General features: G+C 42.5%; 2 long non-coding RNA genes across 2 annotated transcripts in view; one reads left to right on the top strand and one right to left on the bottom strand.

The window, feature by feature from the left end:
• The first annotated feature begins 269 nt into the window (after positions 1-269).
• Positions 270-21,543, top strand: part of LOC311017933 — a 38,457-nt gene continuing 17,183 nt past the window's right edge. Inside the window, exon 1 of the long non-coding RNA XR_014597662.1 lies at positions 270-922. This is a non-coding gene — a long non-coding RNA (uncharacterized lncRNA). The remainder of the gene's footprint in view (positions 923-21,543) is intronic.
• On the bottom strand, positions 15,732-20,712 carry LOC311017934. The gene is made up of 2 exons (XR_014597663.1): positions 20,375-20,712; positions 15,732-16,101 (listed from the first exon to the last, which is right to left on the bottom strand). It is a non-coding gene; the product is annotated as an uncharacterized lncRNA (long non-coding RNA).

Here is a 21,543-nt window from a genome sequence, read left to right as displayed (position 1 = left end):
GGGCAATGCTGTTTGGGTCTGTTTTGACAACATTAAGCCTTGATGTGCTTTTTATTTAACAACTGTGTGACTTTTAAATTCATCTAATGCAGGGACTGGTGTACCATAAGTATTTATATCAGCTCAAGCCATCCAACATTTACCAAAACAGATCATTTTGAGTGGGTCGTGCTGATTTAGTATGCATTCTGCAAACCCTAAATGAAGAATCAAATTAACTTGATGTCCATCTCACAACATTCTACAAAACTCCCATAAGACGCCCTGTAGGTCAGCCGGTTCCTAACTTCTCCTCAACAGCAGATGTGTGTTATTGATCAGTCTCAGGATCAAATATTAACTTTCATTCGTCCTGTGGGCCAAATCGTATTACACGCACAGTGTGTGCATCAAGATCTCCACAATGTAAACCTCAAACTCCCCCGGTCATTGTTCTCCACGACCCAGCAACAATTAGCAAAGACGAAACGAAACAATATGTTGTCTCCCACCAACGTTAGCCTGATGGCTGAGACAATAAGAAGTCGCAGTCCAGCCTGAACGCGCAGTAGAGTGAGTCACACTCGCCGTGGGGCCGTGTGGAGAGATTGGGGACAGCGCGTGCAGTGGATGAAACGGACGGAGAGCTTTAATCCCGTCCTCACGACAGTCGGTCAGGCCACCTCGTAGATTACAACTCGGCCGAGGATCACTTTTCCAGGCTGTTTGCATTAGCGGCGGCGGCGGTGACACGCACGCTCCTTAAAGTGCCCGCTTCCCGACAGCGAAGCGCCAAAGAAGAGAACACGCAGCAGCCGGAGAGGACGACTTCATGTGCGGCTTTTCCCTCGGTCTCCGCTCGCGCCTGTTGCGCGAGGAGGACGACGCGCGAGGAGGACGAACCTGCGGCTGACAAGCGACGAGCACATGGCGCGTTATTATGGTGAGTCCCATGTAACCCGTTTTTATTCCAACATCTGTTTGAGGCGTTGTGGCCACGGCCTTAGCCAGGATTTTTAAAACACCGAGGTCAATAATGTCACCCCCCCAAATAAAGAAAGAAGAAGTCGAATGATTTCTTGCTGTTTTAGATGAACGAGGACAAGCAAACAAACTCATCTGACTGATTTAATGTGCATCAGCACATGATCAGCAACAGAGTTGCTACTGCTGAAAAGGTGGTTGAAAAAAAATAACCTTAATATAATATTTCTGAGGTCTGGATTGGATGTTGCTCCTGTTTTATTGCACTAGTCGAGGACTGCAATAACACTGTATTGTTGCAAGTTCAAAACAGGTGAATTTTTTAAAATGTGGTCATCTGTTCAAATTGATGCAGTATTTTATAGCTCCATGATGGAGAAGGTTATTGTAATCCTTTCCAGATTTTTGAAGTGGTAGCATCGAAGTATTAATCTAATGAAATAATTCTCAAGACTTTTAAACTACAGCGTGCAAGCCACATCTACGAATTAACAGATTGTGAAATACAGTAGCCTATCTCCAACAATAGATGTAGTGTAACAAAATGTGTTACCTATGCACTGTTTGTGTGTGTGTGTGTGTGTGTGTGTGTGTGTGTGTGTGTGTGTGTGTCAGACAGAGGGGGAGAGAGAAAGGATTTAAGAGGATGACTAGCAAGATAGAAAGATCGTGTTGCTGCAGGGAAGTATATCATTGGGGATGTAAACTGTATAACGTTGCAATAGTTATTCAATGAGAGACTCATTTCAAATAACAGTAAAATTGACCAATCGTATCTTCTCTCAAATGGGTGGGTTTTGTTATCGACAACATTATGACAAGTTCCACGTCCTGCTGTGGAGGCACATTCATCAAAATGTAAGCAATTGTAACATTTTCAGTGTAGAATCTCCATCCTGCTCCTTTTCTTAGGCTCCTCACCTTCTCTTTTTCCTGTTACCTTTAGAAACATTGATTTTGTTTGTTTCAACCTGTCACTCATCTTTCTCCACGTGAAAAGATACCACACCAGGCAGAAAGTCACATAGCATCAGATAACTAGTTTATTTTGGGGGTATAGGAGTTCTGTGAGAAACCCAGGGGTGTGTGTGAATGTTTCACCACATGTCTAAAATCCACCTAGAAAAGAGTATTAATGCAGTGATCTGATTCTCATCAGCGTTATTCTTAATGAACGAAACCTGCAGAAAAACAAACAGAGGACATGACCTCAGTGTCCTCAGTGGTAGATACGAGCATGGTTGCAATGTTTTCCCTCTTTCTCTTAATGCAAATGTTTGTACACAATAGGAGCTTTCTGTGGAAGCATTAAATATTCCTAGAATATAAAGTGGGGGCTTGTGTCCTAGAGCATTGACCCTGACTTCGTGGTTGTTTACCGTCAATGTTACTTTCCAATAAAAGCCCTCTGTGTAGCACTGACAAGAGTCTAATGTTTCTCTAATAATAACAACTATTATTTTATCATTTTTAAACTAGTATTTGAAATGATTTTGCGCTGTTTATTTCCTGTATTTGTACACACTGCCTCTTGTTGGTAAGTGTTTCAGGTTCACTGTCATGGGAATGGAAAACAGCATAAAGCTTTGATTTAAATGTCACACTGAACAGTGTTAATGTTTGGTTTAATTTATGCAGCCGGTTAGTGCAAACATTAACACTGGGATGAAATCCATGCAGCACATTGTATACATACTGTAAAATACTGTGACGAGGGATGCTGCAGTGTCAAGGAAACAGAAAATGATCAGTTCATTATTTCACTGCAAATTTGAAGAATGTTCATGCGGCATATAGTGAGCCAGAGAGATCTGGTCCACAGACTTCACAGAAATATAATTTACTGAATTTAAATGACACTACTGGGTCTGATCATCCTATAAAGGAAGAGCACCCAATAAGATATTATTGAAAACATCAAACATGGAAGTAATAATTGTCAAAATATAGCGCACAGTACACATTAAAGTTACTTTAATGGGTGTTCTGAAAACACTTTAGTACCACAAGACGCAATATTGAGTGCGGATCAGTTGGTACAATAAAACGTGATGTACAGTTTATTTACAAGGAGTCATGAGTAAAAAAAAACAAAACAACTCACGCATGAATTGTGGAGTTATAAAAATAAAATTGCAACTTCTCTGCAGCTTGAGTTGTACATCAGATGTCATTGTTGTTGTTTCTGTGGCTGTAGGCTGTATGAGGGGAAAAAAACCAGCACTGAAATGAATCTACTGCAATGACCTGTCGCTGACGGCTGCATGGCTTTTACAGCGAGACTGGAAATGTCTCATTTCATCGTGACAACTTTTAAATCGGACATTTTGAAGTCAGTTGAGGATAATTTGGGGATTCTTTTGTCCTTTTATTCTCACCAAAACTGGGCACCAAACTCTGAAACCCCGCTCTGCATAAAACTGCACACTAGAACGGATGATGTTAACACTGGAGCTCTTGTGGTTCCTCATAACGACATTTTCTTTGACCTCCACACTGGTCAAAGGTCAGCTGCTCTGCAGATTAGCTTTAATCTTACTTGTCACTACTAAACACTGCTTTTACTTTATTTGCAGTTGCAGAGTAGCAATGTACGGGACAAACATTTAGGAAACCCTCTTAAAAAGTGCCTTACACCAAACAATGTGGGCAGTCACCACCATGCTCGCTTTTCAAATGATCAAAATTAGTAATTAAATCCTTGTGTGATTCTGTCCAGATCTACATGAGGTTTTGTGACAGTATTAGAGGTTAAATATTAAAACGCTGCCTGCTTCCTCCAAACACATCCTGATCTGTCCAGATGTGTCCTGTGTGTGTGTGTGTGTGTGTGTGTGTGTGTGTGTGTGTGTGTGTGTGTGTGTGTGTGTGTGTGTGTGTGTGTGTGTGTGTGTGTGTGTGTGTGTGTTTGCATATCTCCGCCGCCGTTCACTTTTATATTGCTTGTAGAGCTCATCAGTTAATGGCTGTGTGGAGGATGGACATTGGCGTAAATCATTTATTATATTACAGCTGCTATTAAAGTTTTTTTTTTTTGGCATAATCTGTCGAGTAAGCAAGGTCTCAACACTGGCGAAAACATAACGATTTAGTCTGACAGCAAAATAACAGACAACAGGATAACTTCTGCGCAGTACATTGCGGTAAATGCATGGTTTTGGTCCCCTCCTCCTCCTGTTTCGCCGGTCGTTCTTTTGATCTAATATTATATCTGTCACATGCCAGTGATGCGCCGCGAAGCAGCTGCACAAATATTTACCGCCATTAGTGGCGGCGTAGTTATGAGTGCATAAAAGCTCCCGGCAAAACCGCACGGAAAGCTTTTATCTTTTCTCTGTAACCTAATGCGTAATGTTTGCTCAGTGTGAGATCTAATTGCGAGACTTTAATGAGTGGGTATCTTTGAGCGGGCCGCGCTCCTCCGTCGCGAGCTTTAGATATCACGATATGCCGACGCACAGAAGTGAGCTGCGTTTGTTTAAGCCGTGTTGTATATTTCGATAATAAAAGGGATTTTTATTATTTTGTGATATTTATTGAGATGAGGCTACAGCTGTATGTGTTCATTTCTGTGTATTCATTGAGAACAGCTGTTTTTCGCAGGCAGTCTGGGGGAGGGGGTAAAAGTAATGAATACGTTTGAGCTCACTGGACTCGCTGTTTTTGCAACAGACCGTTGACTGTCGTCCTGCAGCGGGAAGGAGGAACAGGTGAACGCTGTCAGGCAGCTGGGCCAGACAAGCCAATAAACGAAGCCTCGGGACACTGCTGACTGATGCAGAACTTGCCTTTTAGTCCTCCCTCATTCCTCAACCGTGCTGCTGCAGCACTGGAAACCGAGCGAACGCTAGGAAACACAGTTCGTCCCCGAGTTCTGGTACAAGCTGTCGGTGTACAGCAAAGAGTACAGTACATGCAAAAATGGCACTCACCCAGATCGGCTCTTCTTGTTTGGGTTTCACTCCCTATATGTGTTTTTCCCCCCCTGTGACTTTGAAGAAGTCTTTTAAAAGTAGTGCATGTTTATATGTGTGTCTTAGTTTTGCCGCCTTTATTGGCATGACCTAATTCCAAAGTGAGCAAAGAATCTGCAGCGATGGCGGTGTGGTCATGTGTACGTGTGCGCGTGTGATTGAGTGTGCGCACGCCTTTTCCCTCCCTCCCCCATCGCTTCCTTGTAAAAGCCGACAGAGAGCACACTAAGTTCATCTAAGGACAGGGAAATGCTTTTCTTTCCAGTGTGAATCATTTTGGAAAAATGAGCCTCTGGACTGAATTGCCCCAGCAATTTGGCATGTTTCTCCATTCTGCTTTATTGTCTATTTTGGCTGAACTTGCAGTTCTTCATTTCACTGCCAAGAAAACTTCAGGTCCTATACAACAGGCAAAGCCAGTTTCTGAGTCAACCGTGGCCTTTAAGCAAATAAAATAAATCTCTGCAGAATACTGCCGTAGCTTCCTGTTTAGCCGTGAATTCCAATGAGAAAAGAGTGAGCCGTGTCTGTGCTGTAAATCCAGCGTTCCCTGCACCTAGCAGTGGTGTGGACAATACCCCGAGGCAGGCTTGGACAGGGCGAATGACATTAGCCCACTTCTTTAATGTTAACCTTTTAAATGTTAAGGTGGTGTCATATGTTTAGATTGAGACCCCTTCGTCGTGTTTTTAAAAGGCATAATCTCAGCACAAGGTATCTGCTCTTGCGGTCATGCAGTGTGGAGAACAAAACTGCAGTGCAGTGAAAAAAAAGTGTGAGTGGGAGCGGTTTTGGGGATGTAGACAAGGAGGAAGGGAGGGAGATGGGGAGGGGAGTTTTTAATTTTGCAGTCCACCGGCCCCCCTTATAATTCTTCTGCCCCCCCCCAACCAAACACACACACACACACACACACACACCATCACAGAGAGGGGAGAGGGAATTTGGGTGAGCCAGGAGTGGACTGTGGGCTGGGCTCTCGCTACCTATGTCCTCCAGCTCCAGCCTGAATTATGAAGGTTCGGTAATGGCAGCCAGCCTAATTACAATGACTGATTGCCCGTCCATTGGCATTTCTCAGACGGTGATTGTCGTGTGTATCTGTGTGTGTGTGTGTGTGTGTGTGTGTGTGTGTGTGTGTGTGTGTGTGTGTGTAGAACGAGGGGAAGGAGGAGGGCCATTTCTCATTGGCCTTCCCCTCTCTTTCTTTGCATGAGAACAGCCGCAGATTGTGATCTGATTGGTTGGAGAGGAAAAGCGATGTTTCATGATTTGGCGAGGCAGAGCTTGTGGAAAGCCAGAGACAGGTGATGTTGCACTGATGGTGCAATGTAGCCTATTGAGTCTTTGGCCCAAAAAAAACAAAACAACCCGGAAAAGCTGCATGTTCCACCATGAAAGACATGCTACTTTTTGCTAACGTGTGGAAATACTTACTTAATTATTGCCTGAAATTCTTTCAAAACATTTTCGATGCTGATAAGAACCGTGTCTTGCTGAGAATATAGGAGACCTCAGCTCATCTCTAAATGTGGCAAATCTTCAACCTGTTGACTTCGTAATGTCCATCTCGGGCGTTTTCTACATCTACCCCTCTGGCATTTCAGAAAATAAAAATAAAAAAGAGGTCTTGAATTGGCCATTTGTATGTCAGCAGAGTGCTCCGAGGTGTGATGTGTGTGTTAAGTGGGAGCTGGTTTGAGTTGGTCTGCCCTGCTTTGTCCAGCACTTTGGCTTTTGTTCCTCCAGTAATGAATTGTGGAAGCCTTGGCTTCAGCTGGAGTGTCTCGTAGCAACTGAAAAGAGAGAGGGAGAGCTGGTAAATGGAGAAAAGGCCAGGGGAGATCATGTGTTTTCTTTCAAAAGGGCACGATAGTCTAGGCCATCGTTGCGAAGCGGAATAATCCAACTGGACGATCGTTGTAGGGCATCATTACTTATTAGGTGATTTCAGGTGTGTCGGGGCCTAGGATTGCAGTGTTCACTGAAATGTTTCGACTTTGTGGAGGACACATTTTACCATATTTCAAAAAGAAAATGTTCAGACACAGGCAGGCTTGTCTGCTGGCAAAGACCATCCTGTGAATGGAAATTCACTGCGGCCCCTATAAGTTTTCTCCCTACATACGTTCCATGCATCAACCCCTCTTGTGGCGTGTAAATATATGCATTAATAATGTTTTCTGAGAGGAAAATGAATTGCTTTAGTGACATATTACTGTTTTCACCGGTCACGTGACTCTGTGTTAGTACATAATGACGGTGCTTTAGCCATCTTGAATATCCAGTCCCACTGTTGATTAACTGAAACCCTGGTTGTATCAGTTCTCAGGTCAACTTTCACCTGAAACTGTGTGTGTGTGTGTGTGTGTGTGTGTGTGTGTGTGTGTGTGTGTGTGTGTGTGTGTGTGTGTGTGTGTGTGTGTGTGTGTGTGTTTATGTGCATGCATGTGCATTGACACACGTGCGTTGGCCCAGTGTGCTCGCATCAGGCTAGTTTTTGTTATTAACCGCCGGACCAGTGCTGAAGTCTGGCCATGTTTGCCCTGTGACCCAGACACTACCTGTCTGCTGCCATGGTTACAGGGACAGAGCAGGTTTAGTGGACTGACTCCAGGGATTACTTTCCCTGGTCTTAACAATTAGGCATGTGCCCCAATGGCTGTAAAATGGACCAAACTGCACCCTAACAGTTAAGAGAGCTCTGCAGTGTGCCCCGGTGGCCTTTAAAACTGTCCTAAGTGCTGTGTAAGGGATTAGACCTGCACAACGTAATTGCTCTGGTGTCAGTGACTATCCCTTTGTGATCCGGTTCACTTGTAGTGATTAGCTCTCATAAATGGAAGGGCTAACGGTGCACACTGGACAGGTCCGAAGTGCTTGAGCTAAAACACATGTTGAACCATTTTCTTTGTCTCTGCGAGCTTCGTCCCCAGACATCATTTTACACTTTTGCCATGTGTTTACGGACACTGTTCCTTCTGTTCAACTACAGATCCATGAATGATTCTCTCTAACTTTATACTTTAAACCACAATCTTGTAGATTGCAGCATAACTGCTTGTAAAACATTTAAAAAACCAGGTGCCTTGGCTTGTTCTTGCTGTGGCTGGGACCTTGGAAACAAGTGAAAATGTTGGCAGAGCTTCATTTCCTGCCCACAACAACCTGTTCGGGTCTGGCTCACCAGATTTGTGTGGATATTTTTATTGCCCGGTGCTGACTCTTCTTTGTTTATTGTTTTGCCTTTGATTTTTGCAGATTAAATACCCTACATGGCAGCTGTGCTGAAGGCCGTGGAACTGGCCGGAGCACTCAGGGTCAGTATTCTCTGGCCCAGATTTTTTTGGTGATTTTGCAGAATCACAAAGGCCTTTCTTACTCCCTCCAGTGACTTGCAGTCTCACAGGTGTCCACCAGATGCTGCAGGCAGCCTTACTGTCCCTTGCATGTCATCCAGTAGAGATGTATTATCCACTTCAGAGCAAAGAGCCGGAACGGTTTCCATGGTGTTATCATTAGATGCAGTTTAGCTGTGCATCATAGAAAATAGGTCGGTAGCTTTATGATGCAACTGTTGCAGAAATTGGACTGAGGGCAATGTGATTGAAGACGATGATGATGAAGGAAGGCATTTGATGTACAAACTTTATGTCAGTTATAACACAAGTTGGAGTTTAGCTTTCAAATTAAATGCATCAAAAGTTGTCAAATATGTGTTTAATGAAAGAGTAAATTAGCTGTAAATGTGAACACTTCACTCTTCTGATAGTATATTAGGTTTCTCATGTAGTGATGCATGGTGAAGAGTGAAGCAGGCTCGGTACGGTATCTTGTGTCGAGCAGAGCAACTTCACAGTTAACTTTGTGAACAAAGCCAGCCCCGTCACAAGGCATGCTGGGAAGTTTGGCTGCTGGTGAAATCGCCTGCCAACTTCCAGCGAGCGGCTCTGAAAATCTTTGCTAGGGCTGAAAATGAAGTTTGAAAGTAGAAATAAGAGGAGCAACAAAGCAGAGAGCTCTCACAGCTGTAGGCTCAGCCTTCTCTTAAAGAGATATTACCAAAACATTCCTCAGTCACGGGCATGCTGAGGCTGTAAGCAAGTGAAAGTATGATTAAGTTATGGCCAGATTAAGATTTTTTTTAAATGTTATGTTTGATTAAATGTGATTAAAATATATTGTGTTATTCTCTTAAAAGACTCATACCAAGTTGTTGTAAGTGGCCTTTTTTAAATCCATGTTTATTGAATTTTATGTTAAAAACAAAAGACACTTTCTAGCATTATAATTTCTTATTTTCTTCACTTAGTTGCATATATCTAGATATAAATCAGCAGAAAGCAGGCCCCAATGGCTTTCTCAAGGGCAATGTTTTGCCATTCACTATTTCAGGAATCAATTTACCTCTTTTACTGTCAGAATTGCAAGGAGATGGTAATACATCTTTTGTAGTTTAGCTATACAGTTGAAAGATAAACTGTTCTTCATACAGATTACATTGGGTTGTAGGGGTTTACATTTACATATACACAAATTATGTCCACATCAGTTTTTTACATTGAAATTGTAATGTATTATTTAGATTTCCATTTAGAATTTTAGTTTTGAGCCCAAACCTGTAGTGCAGTGTTAGTCAGACATGAGAGGACTGTGCAGGTGGTGGTCAGCATGTGCTGTGGAAGCAGCCGGGGCTCAGCTCAACAGGGGCAGGCTGCCTGGAGGGTCCTGAGCCTTCACTTCACAGTTCCCTGTTTGGCTCTCACACATTGTGCCATTCAGAGCCCGGACCGTATATTCACCGTGCTCTCTGCACCCCACCATTTTGAGAGTGAGCTCGTTTGAAAAGCCTGGAGGATTTCTCGGTGCGGGCAAGTCAGCGCTATTTGCATTTGTTCCAGTCTCGAAGATTTTACAGGTCAATTGAGACAAGCGGATATCGAACATGCCAAAGAGAGTTTTCGTCTTCATCATCCCCGCATCTTTGTTTGACCCAGTCGTTTTACTTTTGTCCACATTTCCCGGGAGTGTCACCGTTTTACGGATGTACAATATGCAGTATTAGCACGATCCATCTGCTTGAGATGAGATGAAAAAATGGAGAAGATATTTGATAAAAGATTTTATAGCATTCACTGGCTCAGAAGTGAGCAATTTTATATTAGAAAAGCAGTCCTAATACCTTTTATAGTATTGTGAATTAAAGCCCTGCTGCCCTTTCTGTCACAGACGAGCATGCCTTCATATTTATTCCACTCCTTGTCTGTTGATTAGGGGGCAGAAATACCTTTGCTGGCATCTAGGGTAGCAACGAGGGATCCGATAGAGGAGAGAGGTGATAGTGCCAGACTTTCATTCCTGGCCTCCTGGCAGGCAGACTGCAGGCGGGTCGGGCACAGGTTCGGCCAGAGCCGGCAAATCAAGGCAGCACTTGGACAAAAACACCTAATCACTTTAATTAGCCTGAGCCTACCTTGTTGGGTTTGCAACCAGTTTTGCTTGTGTGTGTGTGTGTGTGTGTGTGTGTGTGTGTGTGTGTGTGTGTGTGTGTGTGTGTGTGTGTGTGTGTGTGTGTGTGTGTGTGTGTGTGTGTGTGTGTGTGTGTGTGTGTGTGTGTGTGTGTGTGTGTGTGTGTGTGTGTGTGTCAGCATAGTAGAGATGTTCATGACACAACCTCGTCCAGTCTTAGGTTGTTTAGTTAGAGTTAAACTTGACAATATGGTTAATTCAAGAGACATAAGCAAACAATACAATACACAATATATATATAGACTAGAGATATTATTGGAATTTATAATCGTCCACACCTGCAGACAAATGCAACTATGGTTAGATACCACTGGGAGTTTAATGTGTTTAAAGGCTTTTAAGGCTTTTGTGCACCAGGGGGGGCGAAAAAAACCTGGAAGCATTTTACTTTATAGCCTATGTTGTCATGGCTAACATATTGTTGCTAATGAGTTAGCAAAATATTGCTTTTATAATAATATAACGCAAGTTGAACATCTCTTTAGGAAGCTCTCCGACCACCTGTTGAAACTTAGTCCATTATTCACTGCTGCTTAAAATCTTTGGCTCCGTCATGTCACAATGGGCAGGTAATGTTAGCATACAGTTAGCCTGTGCTTTATTAGGAGAGGAAAAGCGGCATTCGTTTGATTCTGACAGTTGGGATGACTAAGCATTAATCTTTCTTTGGTATAAAGTACTTGCAGCCTTTTTACATTCATATGATTAAATGTTAATGTCAGGCAAGACAATCAAAAAGGTTTTACTTTGTAGTCACAGGCATGGTCAACATACCATTGGCAACATTGGCAACAACTTCGAATATTTAATAGTTATTTAGACGTTAGAGGGAATACACACACTTAGCCAGAGGGCTAACGAGTGTTGGTAGCTAATTAACATCAGCACGGTCAAAACAGGCCCGCGGTTGTGGACTGATAGATCCGAATTCAAGATTCATGACACACTCGGGGCCTCAACTTTACACCTGGCATTCTTTGTTTAAACAAACCGTGCCACCTACTACACCACCGTGCAGCCCTTTGTTCCTTGATCTGTCATGGGAAAACACAAAACAAGGTTATGTTTGATTTCAGTTGTCCATCAGTGGTGATCTCATGGGTTTAACCTTGACCACCTTGTACTTGACTACAGATGTCAAAAACCACATACTTATGAGTTTCATTTTGAAGGCAACAAAACAATATTAATGGAGGGGGATCTCTCTGAGCAAATAGCCTACAGTTGAATATTAACAACTCTCAGCTCAGTGCAAGTGTATCAGCAGCTTCAGCTTTATGTGTTGGGGTTAACGTGATTGTCAGTGTGGGGGGGTGTTGTCCATCTGTCCACTGGTGAAAAGGGCCATATGACTTGGTGCTCTGGCAGGATAGGAATTTGTCTGGCTGCGGTGTTAAGACGTCCCGGTCCGTGGGAGGAGGCCGCTTAAAGGATGTGATGCCTTCTCAGCAGACGGGATGTCAGTGGGAGTCACCTCGTCTCTCGGGGGAGTGGATGGCATCCGGATTAAAAAGAGACACTTTCAACATTTAGCCGACAGACTTCTCCTGAGATCGGTAGATTACAGGCGTACGAGAAACTGTATGAGGGTCAAAGCAACATCTTCAAGATAATAACAGACCCCTGGCAGAGCTATCTTTGAGTGAATCTATTTCAAGCATGAACTTGGTGTTGTTTGTCATGTTTTCAGTACCTGCACTACCTTTTTAGCTCAAAAGCACAGTGATCCTGTCTGTTTGTTTGGGTGTTTAACCTGTTAAGAACGATAGTTGGCATTACAAAGTAGGTTAAGCTTCTCTAACCCAATAATCCTTAGTTTAGTATTGGATAAGTTGATTGTATAAAGTCTCTGGCACTATAAATGGCAAACCATTATTTGGATTCTACTGATTATTTGCAAATAATAATTGGCCCAGGTCCACTTGTTAGACAGTCTATGGCGATCCCACTATGGGGTTACCAGTTTTGATATCCAGCCTCGTGGCCCCTCCCTACTCTATGAAACTGGCAGGACCAGGATGGCTTGGTTTCTCCTTTTCCGTGCCCCCTCCCCCCACGAGACACAGTGATGGCACTCAGTGCCAGAGACACCCCCTTCCCTCCCCTCCCTTCCCTTCACCAACACTCTTCTCTCCTCTCCTTTCCTCCCTCCCTTCCCTCTCCGCCGCAGGCAGACCCAGGCATGGGATCTCCATCTGTGCACAAAGGAGCCTCCTCTATCTGCATACGCTGCACATAAAAGGGCCTTTTGTCATGAGCTCTGCACACATGACCGTCCGCCTTTCACCCCGCTGAAAAAAAAAAAAGATCTCTCCAGCAATCCAACCCCACCCCCAACACCAGACTCAACCCCCGACCCCCACCCCGCCAGTTTTTCGTCTGGAGAGAAAGAGAGAGAGAGAGAGAGAGAGAGAGAGAGAGATCCATTCTCAACTTTGTTGAGTAGAGACAACCATCAGGTGGGGCTGCTTCCATCACTGCTGCAAAGTCCACCCCCCTTTTCATTTCGCCGTTTTCATGTCCGCGGCCTCTTTTTCTCTCTCCTGGTGTCCTTGTGTGCACTCAGTGTGAGGCACCAACACATTATAGCATCTGCCATACTGAAATATGAATGTGCTCTCGTTTTTGCTGTCTCCCTTCCTTTCTGCTGCCGTCTCTGACATTTAAGGGGCATTAGTGCTTGGTTCTGTGCCAGATTATCCCCCCCCCCCCAGCTGATGCTTCGCACTCACTACGGTTCCTCCTACCTTTTAACCTCTCGGCCACCACACTGCTAGCTGGAGGCGTTGTATCGAGATAACGACAAAGAAATACACCGTACGTGTGCGTGCCGACCGCATTTAGATGAGATGAGGTTGAATTCTCCACTATTGTGAGACGGATTGGCCTGAGTTCGATTCTATATTAAAGATGACAGATATTGGTGTTGAGAGATATTGAGCAAGGGTGGGGACGGAGCAAAGACAGAGGCAGGCTAATACACATTGTCAAGTGCATGGTGTTGCTGCCACAAAAAAACGCTTTCCTCAGCGTTTCCTTTGAAATACACACGGCCCTGATGCCTTGCTCCCTGCCAAACGAGTGTGGATTTTGGAAAGCCCTGTAGCTCATCTTGCTGTCGCTGCACACAGGCCTGTGGCGGAACGGAAGGATAAGATTGACTTCTCCCTCCACTGCCATGTCCTCTGCGTGACCCGCTCCCTCTCTAAGCTGGTGTGAGAGGTCAGCGGCTTTCATATTGCAGTCCACACCTTTACCTTGTTGACGACGATGATGAGCAGGGAGTTATTACACGTTATGTAGTCAGGACAGCTCAGCATAAGGAGTGCACATGATTTACACGCAGGGACACTGAAGAAGAAATAAATTAACAATTAAGCACCAATCAATGTTTTCCCTGAGCCTTCTTTTATGTGTCTGTAGCCATAATCAGGAGGAAATGATAATAATAACACGTGATGATGATAATAATAATAAAATTGTATTATAGTAACAATGACAATAATAAGAATAAAAATGACAATGAAAATATTATTATTAATAGTAATAATAATAAATATGTATTATTTGTATTATTACTCAAATGACTGAAAAACAGATAACCTAAAACATTTACAGGCAAAATCATAATTTACATTTACATAAGAAAGAAAAGAGACAACTTTAAATATTTAGATTCATTAAACTGCATATTCAGTTTCTGTATCCAGTAGACCACCATTATCTAGTATACCTGTGGGAGAAAACAACAGAGAACATCAGTATGAAGCACAAAGACCAACCAGTTGTAAACAGAAATAAAGTGTTTGTAGAACGTAAATGTCCTCAGAGAACCCAGCTCCTCAGTGCCACGTTGCATCTATACAAAATCATTTGTCCACTTATAGACATCTCAAAAAGCAGGTAACAACATACGTACTGTATCAAGGAGAATATTTACAGATTTGCAGATTTTTACACACTGTTGCTGCATATTTAAAATATATTGGGTGCTATGTCATTTGCTTCCCTAAGAAATAACATAATGGAATTAAAACATTTGCAGAGCAATAAACCTCTGTTTACGATGCCGTCCTATGAAGATCATTTACCCAATAACATTTATCCACGTTTCATTTCTGTCAGCCTGAGTGGAATTGCCCTTATCCATTTCAGTGCTATGTGTCCTTTAAAGGACACCACAGATTTTTTTTCTCTCTTTCTGTGCAGCAACTTAGAAGCTCGTGAAATGGCAGAATTGAATCGGAGCCCATCTATTTGGTGACCGAGCTAACGTTGCTGTGGCACTCAGAAGGCAGAAAGTGCTGTGGAGGGATTGGGGTGGGGGGGCTGAAGGCTCTGTGCCTCTGTGCTGAAGAAGGCACCTGGAGGAGGGCACGTTTATAAATTGGATAAAGAATATTAGGTGCATGTTTTTGCTGTTCTCGGTGGAGCGAGGATGCTAGAGAGCGTGGCAGATAACAAAACGTGCGTGGACTGTGTTTGTTGAGGCAGGGAACGGCTGAGAGCGTATACCTTGGCTCTTGGAGTCCTTGCAGCCCTGCAGCGCAGACACCGTGTTGTGACGTGGCCCCTAAATGCCAGGCCTGTGCACTGCTGGCTTGGTGTTGAGGCTAACACAAAATGGCCAGGGCTGTTTAAAGTGAGCTGTTAGCTGCCCCGGGGTGAAAAGTGAAACTACTAGAAGCCCGGCACAGGCTAGACAAGTGGACAGTAAAGGAGATTTTTTTTTTTTTTTTAATAATGTGCGTCATTGACTTCTGAAAATGTATTCCCACCTAATGTAGTGCCTTAGATCAGTGCTTTTACAGCGCATCACTTAATACCCTTTTATTTATGCTGCTGACATTATGCATTAGCTTGTCACGATGACTTTTATAACATGGGTATTAAAATTTCTAAATATATTTATCAATTTGAATTACTATAGTAACTGCTTAAATAAGTTGGATTAGTATGAAGGAACTTGTGGGAAGAAAAAGTATATTTGAATATCAAATGATTCTTTATGATAATTAATCTCATCACACGTGTTAATGTGAAACACTTATGTGCTTACTTTTGTTATATCATAAAGTTTCAAAATGTTGATCTTCAGACTTCGACAGTAAGATCAGTCCACCATGTTGTATCAGGGGTCTGGTTTTGTAAAATTGTAACAAGTGTAAACTTTGATCTAACAGGCCTACATAATAATAGCATGTGTAATAATAATAAAACAGATCTGCACTGTCGTAAATAATAGTCTGCATCACTGCAACACAGTTTGATGAGCACAATCTTTATGAAGGTAGTTTACAGCTTAATATCTCATTAAAAGCACATTCATCTACGTTTAATGCATCATTATCAACCTTTTAATAACGGTAATGATACTGTAGTTTGATGTGGATTTTCTGACTGCCCTAGTTCGATGCTGCCATGGAAAAGCTGCCCTGATCCAGGACAATACGCTTGACTGTTGAAGGGCTGCCAGAAGTAGTTGTTAGTTACAGTTAGGGCGCGTCCCTCTTTGGATAGGTTATCCACTCTGAGGTCTGATATCGAATAGGTCCATAATTTCCAGCTTCTTCCCAGGAGAAACTCTCCTCTGCTCTTTTTCTCTCTGTGTGTCTCGTCCTCCTCTTCTTCTTTCCTGTGAGAAACAGCAAGGTGAGTTAACGTCTGCTTATTCTGTTACTTGTTACGATGCTGCAGTGGACATGACCTTCCGACAAATAGTTGCTTTACAAAATGTCTTTAAAAAATATGTAAATGGCGGCTCGTATCATGTTTCTTCTGATTTTATGGGTTTGATTTATTACCGAAAGAAAGCAGCAGATTAAAAGCTAACTGATGCAAATAAAAACATTTTAATCGATGCTCGGCTTTGCGCTTTAAGATTAGAAGAATACAGCAGGGTACATTGTAACATATTTCAGGCAGAGTTGCAACAAATTCATACATGTACAAACAAGCATGTGTTATTTTTTAATATGCCAAGTTTTAAAATGTGCCATAAAATCATCAAATGTATTTATTTTGGGTGGTTGCCTTTGGTTATTAGTGTCATACAACAAACTATTAGAAATTATAACAAACAATTAATTTGTATCCAAATAAAAATGCTAATGGTTAACTTACAGATGCAAACGTTATTTCCCACAGTATACAAATCTGTTTTCCTAGTATTGTTATAACAGCAAGTTTTAGAAAGTCAATACAAACACCCTTTTGTGAAGCTCAAATTCCCAGAATTCTTATACATTTCCAAAGTGTATCTGCCCAGGGAACAGAAAAATAGTGTTTTATTCGAACCAGTTATTTGGGGAGATCATATGTTCTACATGTGCTCCAGTTAATCACTTTTTAGTTGTTGCAGAAATTCAATTCAAGAAGATGGTAAGAAATAAGAGGGTTATGTACATTAAACCCACACGTCGTACATTATTGAATATTTGCCAAAACAACATCAGTATACTTTTTTTGTATATATTTTTATAGAATAATTCCCCCTTACAATAAATCTAAAAATAAAAAATAAATAAATCAATTTTTCGCATATTAAATAAACTCACATTTCTTTCCTCATTATGTACTTCGAATAAATTAAATATAATAAATTAAATCATTTAGCATTGAATCTAATGCGGTTATTTTCTAATGGCACCACTCACAGCGAAATCTAACAGACAGCAGTCTGTTGTCTTCATCGGCTTTTTAACCCCAATAGCAAATTCAAAATTAGTTTATATATTCATCAGACGAATTAAATAATAAAAACATGTAATACGTGGATGTTTTGTTTTCAAAATATTATATTGTGTATTTTAAAAATATTGTTTTACATTCCCTGCACACACATGGGCTTGACCTCCAGGAAATCCCTCACTTCTGATATTGTTCTGATTCCATTTAACTAATATTCCAATACGAATCTATATTAGGAGAGACAATCGCAAAACAATATGATCACGAGTAGTAATTTTCGGAGATGGTGAGATTTAATTTTGTCTCATTAGATAGTATTAGGCTTGCTCTTCCTAGACAGGCAGGGTTAAATAAGCTCAGCACCCGTTTTACTCCCTCCCACCTCCCTGCTGATGTAAAAATAATGTCTGAATAACACGGCAGAGTGGGTTTGTGAAGAAATCGTCCCTTTTCTCGCTTTTCATCATACGATCTCGAAGATCAATAGTGCGCATGTGTCGTGTCCTCCATTTTGTGATCGGGAACTCGATCGCGCATGCTCGCATTTTCTTTCATTACAGCAGAGCACGTGCTTCAAATTCAGGCTTTTAAAAAAAGAAATGTATCCGATTAGGATTAATTAGGAATTCCTACTTATTGGAACGATTATTCCGATTGGTTTCAGATACACAGATGCTACTAATGCAAGTCAGACGTCTCACGAAAAGGAGGGCTGCGCAGTGATAATATTGTATCATTTATTCATACTTGTCCAGACATTTATTTTTTCAAGCTGTGCTGCACCTTGCTGCGATACTCTTCGTTTCATGTGTGTGTGTGTGTGTGTGTGTGTGTGTGTGTGTGTGTGTGTGTGTGTGTGTGTGTGTGTGTGTGTGTGTGTGTGTGTGTGCAGGCAGCAGAAAGTGGTGGTCACAGTCCGCCGCCTGAGGTGACTAGCGGGGTCAAAGTTCGGGTTGTGTTAATAAGACGTGATGTGCTGCCCTGGGACCTCGGTCCCATGAGGGATAACCCCCTAATCGGCATTAGTTAATGTGTTAGTAATCTTTACCTTCTTAAAGCAAACAGCAGTGCTGCATTCAATGGGCCCGCTTGGCCTCCCGTGTAACGCTTTTGACCCCGGGGTCATGGCCTTTGTTCCCCGCTCGACAGAGAGTGCCCTCAAAGGTCTCGGGTGTAATAGAGAAGTTGTTTAGACACGTGCGCGGCTTAAGCAAGACCACCTCATAGACTCTGCTCCTGCTCCTGGAGAGTATTAAGTCTTCCCTAGTAATGTAGGGTTAGGGTTACTAGGGAGACTTTTGTGGTTCACTTTTTATCCCCTTGAATGAGTCCATTAGAATACATATGTCTTTTCATGTGCCACATATCACGTCTCGTACGTGGATGTAGTAGCGGTTGCTGACCAAGCAGAGAATCACTCCTCTCTCACCCTCCTGCCCTCATAATTCCGCCTTGATGTTTGCAAATGACTAAGTGCAAATATTGTTTGTCTTAGATGGCCTGCCCACTGCGATTTCATGTTCCTCCAGCTCTCCCACTGCTCCCAGCGGCCGTAGAAGGAAAGCTATAGAAACACATTGTCTTAATGACGTGACCTTGTCCTGCGCCCTCATCTGAACTCTCTGTTGGAGAGTGTTTTCCCGTGAGTGACGCTTGTGTGCGTGTTTAGTGTGTTTTCCTGACGGCAGCAGACCAACACACTCTACTGTACTGTTTAAGGCTGAGAGCTTAAGCAGAGACTGAAGGTACATTCAAGGTCCTAACACCCACATGCTCATTTTGTGATATTAAATGTCATTTTTATTTTCACAGAAGCATACATGCGCAACATTTATATTGCTTTTTAATTTTTTGTCCTTGAACCATTTTTTAAAATGTTTTATTCCACTGTGTTAATATTGTGAATGTTTTTTTCAGATCTTTTTATGAGATACAAAACATTGAAAATTTAATAGAACACATTTGAATAGTCTTCTGATGCTTCTTACACACACACACACACACACACACACACACACACACATATATATATATGTGCAAGGATTTTTTGTTGTTGTTTCTGAAAACTATCCAAATTATTTCGGGGCAGAGTACGTAACATGGCGCCATCTGCCATTTTGTTTCACATTGGATTATCAATTTTGCTGATCTACCGATGTATCACACAGATGTTGCAGTCATGTACCGCAGATGAAAAGCTGTTGCTTTTTCTCTCCTAACAAACTAACATGTAAATGAAAGAGAAGTTCTAAATGTCTCATTGTTAAGATTCTAAAAATAATTCATTTGATCATTTAATCTGAACATTTGTTTTTACTAGTAGTAAAAGCGTAAAGGTTTGCGTCTTTTAATAATGCATTTAATTGGAAACGTGTCTACAAAGCATCTAAGTTGCTAAAATATTGTAAATTATTACTGGAAAGACGATCAATAATTTCAAAAGGCAACAGAGGAGCAACGTGGAGGAGCACTGTGGTGAGAGCTGGCAGGTGACCCAAAACCAAAACTGTATCCTCAAATGAACTTCATGCCATGCAAAGTGCAGTTTATCGCACACTCGAGACAAATGCACAAAGTGTGCCTCTCTTAAGCAGCCACGTTTAACACTTCTACCTCTAACACATTCTGTTTTATGCTGCACATTATTCCCCAAATACAGACTCTGCGCATATACGCATTACATCTTCATACATCCAAGCCATAAAGAAGTCATGGCTTTTCTCAATTGGTTAGAATGCATGGCGAGATGTGACGTACAGCTGCAGCCCCTTCTAATAGGATTGTATAGCTCATGCCAATGTGGATGCCTGAACCGAAGCGCGTATCTCATTTAGGGGAGAGGGAACGGCGAATAAATCAAGTGAGGGTCCAGCCTTTCCTGCACCGAGTTAGTGTCAATAATGCGAGCCTTTTTCCTGTCGGCACGCCGTCTGTGTTTAGCCACCTGTGTTTTTATTGAGATCCGTGGAGCAGAGAAGAAGTGCGGAGAGGGGAGAATAGTTTTTTTGTGGGGAATCCAGTTTCTGTGCTGCTGTTGTGAGGAAGAGAGCCGGCGAGGAGCGGGGTGGTGGCCGTGCTATGAAAGCAGCCCCCTCACAAACTCTGCAGACTGAAAGCTGTAGCAGCCATGTTAGACCAAATCTGTGTGAACTTAAGCCCCCAAAACCAACAGAAAGTTTTCACAGAGTTAAAAAAAGTAAGAAAAGTTTAACCCCCACCTTTTTTTTTTCCTCTCTCATTGTCTCTGCTAGGCATGTAGTCCCCTCTTTAAATCTCAGGCAGATTATAAAGCAGAAATTCAAACAAAATAGTTCCTCAGTAACAGACACACATTACATATCTCCTTCCTTCTTTTCTTCCCTTATAGAGCTCCTGTAGTTCAAGGCCGAGGGGAGGGAAAAAAAAAAGAAAAGAAAAGTTGGAGCCACGAGCTCTGCTTTTGCAGTTTTCAGAACCGGAGCCAAAAGAGGCAGGAAGTTGTTGTACAATAGCGTTACAGTAATCTGCCACAAATGGAAAAAGCCAAATGCTGATCGTAGGGAAGGTGGCAGAACAGAGACAGAAAAGAGGGAGGGAGGGAGGGACAGAAGGGGAGAGAAAGAGCGTGTGTGTGTGTGTGTGTGTGTGTGAGAGAGAGAGACGGACGTTACAGCAAGGAATAATCAATACAATCTAAGATGGTGGAAGCGGCCATGCTGTCTAGGTCTCTCCCTGTGGGTAACTCTCTGACGTGCTGACTCTTCATGTAGATCAGTGCATGGGTTCGGTTAGGACAAATTGTTTTCTGTTTTACCCCTCCTCTGTTTGAAACAAGACGAATCCTCATGTCTGAGGGGGGGGGGGGGGATTTCTCGAAATATTCTCTGAACTGTTGAATGCATTTTTACCGGGCGAGTGGCAGCTGTTTTTCCTCGAGGAAAAAGCAGCAAAGTCTCACCCAAAAATGCTTATCAGCCTTTTGACTTTGTGCCAAAATAGCTGCGAGGGTTCAGCTGCAGCGTTCAACCTCGCTTTGTGACAGAGCCGGGGCAAGGCGGAGGGTCCTAGCCCCGCGTTCTTTGCCACATGTTACTGAAATAAACACTGTGGAAGCTTATCTTCCCTGTATGTGTGTGTGTGCGAGTGTGTGTGTCTGTGCATCTGGTCTATTCTGTGCATTCACGCTAGTCATTGTGGCATGCTAAAGAGTTAATGCACTACGAGAGAGAGAGCTCCCAAGACGAGAGCCCCACTACAGTAAGAGATAAGGTTAATAATTTAACCCGGCTCTCAAAAGCATATTTCAAGGATCCTTCAGCGGGGGAAGTCCCCTTTGAATGCCTGTGTATTCTCTTTTTCTTTGCTTTTTCTTTTCACCAGTTGATATGAGGTACTGTATAGTGTATCC

Source organism: Eutrigla gurnardus, assembly GCF_963514095.1.
Source record: "Eutrigla gurnardus genome assembly, chromosome: 9".
NCBI classification, from domain to species: Eukaryota; Metazoa; Chordata; class Actinopteri; order Perciformes; family Triglidae; genus Eutrigla; species Eutrigla gurnardus.
The sequence above is the reverse complement of the archived record's forward strand: the minus strand, read 5'-3'. Positions and strand labels throughout refer to the sequence as shown.